Below are 4,093 nucleotides of genomic sequence, written 5' to 3'. Positions count from 1 at the left end.
TACAATAGGCTCTCTCTCCTTCCATAGCTCATACAAGGTAGTTGTAGTACCTGTTCTTAGTGTGACTCTGTTATGAACATGACAAGCTGTATTCATAGCTTCAGCCCAAAAATAAAGAGGTAGGTGTTTAGCATGTAACATGACTTTGGCTGATTCTTGTAGAGTCCTATTCTTCCTTTCCACCACTCCATTCTGTTGAGGTGTTATGGGAGATGAGAATTCATGTCTGATTCCTTCTTCTGCACAAAATTCATGAAACCTGGAGTTTTCAAATTCTGTTCCATGATCACTTTTTATCCTGACAATACCTCTATTTTTTTCTTTTTGTAGTTGGATACAGAGTTCCTTGAGTGAGTCAAAGGTATCAGATTTTTCTCTGATGAAGTTCACCCAGGTAAATCTTGAAAAGTCATCAACAACCACCAGAACATACTTCTTTCCACCAATGCTAGCTACTTGCATGGGTCCCATTAAATCAATATGAAGAAGCTCAAGCGTTTTTGTGGTTCCATGATGTTCCAACCTAGGATGGGACATCCGAGTCTGTTTACCAACTTGACATTCACCACAAATATTTCCATCAGTGATTTCCAGTTTGGGTATACCTCTGATTGCTTCTAGAGAGATAGCTTTCTTTATTCCTTGCATATTCAAGTGACCTAGTTTTTGATGCCACAGTGTCACCTCTTCAGCTTTGCTCAGCATGCATGAAGATATGAGAGCCTGTTCTTGAGAAGTCCATAAATAGCAGTTGTCCTTAGACCTAGTACCCTTCATACTCACCTTACCTTTTTCATCTATGATCTGACACTCAGTTTTACTAAAATTTACACTTAGCCCCTGATCACATAGTTGACTAATACTAATCAGATTTGCAGCCAGCCCTTTGACCAACAAGACATTATTCAGTCTTGGTGATCCTTTACTAACTAAATCTCCAATTCCCACAATTTTTCCTTTAGCACCATCTCCAAATGTGACATAACTTTTGGAATAAGGTCTGACATTTCCTAGAAAATTGTCCATTCCTGTCATGTGACGAGAACACCCACTATCAAAGTACCAATCTTCACTGGAGGATGCTCTCAAGGAGGTATGGGCTATTAGACCTAAGCATTTAGGTTTCCACTCCTTCTTGACCCCTTTCCAGGTTGAACTAGGTTGAAAGTGTCTAGGTACACCATACAGATCAAAACAAACAGATGTTTTATTGCCCTGTCTATGACAAAAATGACACTTCCAAGGGAGTTTCTCTTTTATTGAGTCAGTTTTAGGATGTTGTACCACATGTTCAAACATTGGACCTCTATCAGTGATGGTATCTACTTTAACTGAGGCTACAAACTTAATTTTCTTAACAGGCTTTCCCTTCTTGGGCTTATGATAGTGTTCTAAGGCCTGAATATAGCTACTATTTTGTTGTTCCTGTTTCAGGTGTTCATGTGTAAAGCCTATGCCATTTGGTTTACTTATCACTTGACCTTCTAACATCCTATCTAGAACATCAGTTCTAGTGGTCATCATTCTAACTTGTTTGAGGACATTATCAAGTTGAGTATTTAGTAACATTACCTCTTTGTTTAGGTCAGAGATTTTAGTCAGATGACCAATCCTTTCTTCCTGGAGATGATCAATGATTTCTTCCTGCTCCATCATACGCATGGAAGTGTTGTCCTCATGAATGTCTTGACCACAAGACACATTTACTTTCTCAGAATCAGAATCTTCATTTTCAGATTCAGGTTCCACTCTCCCAGTCATAGCACTGACACATTTAGCAGCATCACTATCAACATCTCCATCTGTTCCTTCATCATCAGACCAGGACACAATCATTCCTTTCTTTTGCTTCTTGAGGAAAGTTGCACATTCAGTTCTGATGTGACCATAACCTTCGCACTCATGGCATTGCACGCCTTTGTATCGACTGTTTTTCTCATCATTTTTCTCATACCTTTGATTAGCTTGTTGTCTGTCAGTGTTCCATCTGATGTTCCGCCCATTCCCTCTGGATCTGCTACTTACTTGTTTGAGAATTTTGTTAAACTGTCTTCCTAGCATCACAAAGTCCTCTGGTAGATTCTCATCCTCCATGCCTTCTTCCAGTCCTTCATCATCAGCAGTGTTTGCTGTGAAGGCTATGCCTTTTCCCTTCTTCTCAGATCTGTTATCAACCACAAGGTCAAAGTTTTGAAGAGAACCTATGAGCTCTTCCACCTGCATGTTGGATACATCTTGGGCTTCCTCAATGGCCGTGACCTTCATGTCAAATCTCTTTGGTAGAGATCTGAGAATTTTCCTTACCAACTTTTCATCTCACAGTTTTTCTCCAAGAGAATCAAATGAATTGGCAATGTCAAGGACATTGATGTAGTAATCTTGTATAGTCTCATCCTCTTGCATTCTTAGGCTTTCAAATTTGGTTGTCAGGAGTTGAATCCTTGAGCTCTTCACCTTGGAGGTACCTTCATGAGCGGTCTTTAGGATGTCCCAAGCATCTTTGGCAACATCACATTTTTTAATTAGTCTGAACATATTTTTGTCCACTCCATTGAAAAGGGCATTTAGGGCCTTGGAGTTTGCAAGAGCCAGTTCATCTTCAGGCAGTGTCCAGTCATCTTCTGGTTTCAAAACTGTGGTTTTATTGCCATCTTTGTCAAGAACAACTGGATGTTCCCAACCTTTCATCACAGCCTTCCAAGTCTTGCTGTCAATAGACTTGAGATAGGCACTCATGCGTGACTTCCAGTAGTCATAGTTTGTTCCATCTAGTAACGGTGGCCTGTTAACGAAACCTCCTTCTTTTTCCATATTGCCAGAATAGATATCCTCTGGATCTCACCCAATAACAGGCAGGGTGCCTGCTCTGATACCAATTGTTATTCTGGCATGTTAGACTTACGATGTTCCAAACGATGTTCCAACACAGAACACAGAAAAGCAGATGTTGTATATGATGTTTAGAACATTAAGCTAACAGATACAATGCAAATAATAAACAGGAAAGAAAAGAGGCACAGAGAAATTGTTAACCCAGTTCGGTGCAACGTTACCTACATATGGGGGCTACCAAGCCAGGAAGGAAATCCACTAATGCAGTCCGTATTCAAAAGCTCTCAGCAAACCACGTTTGCACTTAAGACCTAGGACCTACCCCAACTAGACTTCAACCTAGGAACTCCTAGATCTGAGATCCCATCTCACTCCCTTACAATAGATCACAATCCCCTGTGATTCCCAAAGTACAGACTCAATTCAAATGAGGTTACCCTCGAAAAACAACAACTTGCAACCTTGCTTAAAAGCTTAGATGCAGTGCACAGTCTACCTAGCTCCTTGCTTAAAAGCTTCGGAGTAGTGTACAGTATTACAACTCAAAGCACAGTCCTAAACATGTATCAAGATGATACACGAAAGGGTCACAATATGTATGACTCAAAACCTAAACAAAACTCTATTTGTAAACCAATGTCTTGAGTAAATATCTTCAGGTCTTGCAGCCTTTTATATACTGAAGCAAGGCGTGTTATTCCTTCAATCATGCTTCAGATCGGATCAGTGACTTCTTCATTAAGCAATGGACGGATATAGAAACTCCTATAAAATAGGCTTATTAAAAGTCACATAAAAATACTTTCCTAAGTCATTTCATCAATTCCTTAAGAAATCACATATGTTCTGATCTCTTCATAATTGCACACGGTTCATACCAACACATGCTGGTGTGGATTCCTTCAATCAAGCATGCGCGTGCGTAAATATAGGTCAGGCCCAGAACGTACAGAACAACTCTTGATGTTGGAACATTGTGTTCCACATCTGAAGTGAATATTTGTTTTAGGCAAAAGTGAAGGCAACATACAAATATCCAACAACTTTCTAAATTCACAAAATAACCCCACACCTCAATATTTATTTTACTTTCAAATCTTATTTTATTAAATAATAAAATAAGTCACAACATTTTATAAAATTCTCTAAGACCACATAAATCACATAAATCACATAAATATATTCTAAAACTCATTAAAATAATGAATTAATTAGAACGGGCGTTACACTTACCCAGCCAGATTAAATTACTGACTGTTCG

At 39.1% G+C, this 4,093-nt stretch overlaps 1 pseudogene; it reads right to left on the bottom strand.

Annotated features, from left to right (window-relative positions):
• Window positions 1-203: 203 nt before the first annotated feature.
• On the bottom strand, window positions 204-2,811 carry LOC146916034 (uncharacterized; annotated as a pseudogene).
• Between the last annotated feature and the right edge of the window lie 1,282 nt (window positions 2,812-4,093).

Source organism: Medicago sativa, chromosome 6 (assembly GCF_051527215.1).
Source record: "Medicago sativa cultivar Bolivia chromosome 6, Bolivia_mono, whole genome shotgun sequence".
NCBI classification, from domain to species: domain Eukaryota; kingdom Viridiplantae; phylum Streptophyta; class Magnoliopsida; order Fabales; family Fabaceae; genus Medicago; species Medicago sativa.
This window is presented reverse-complemented; position numbering and strand designations above follow the sequence as displayed.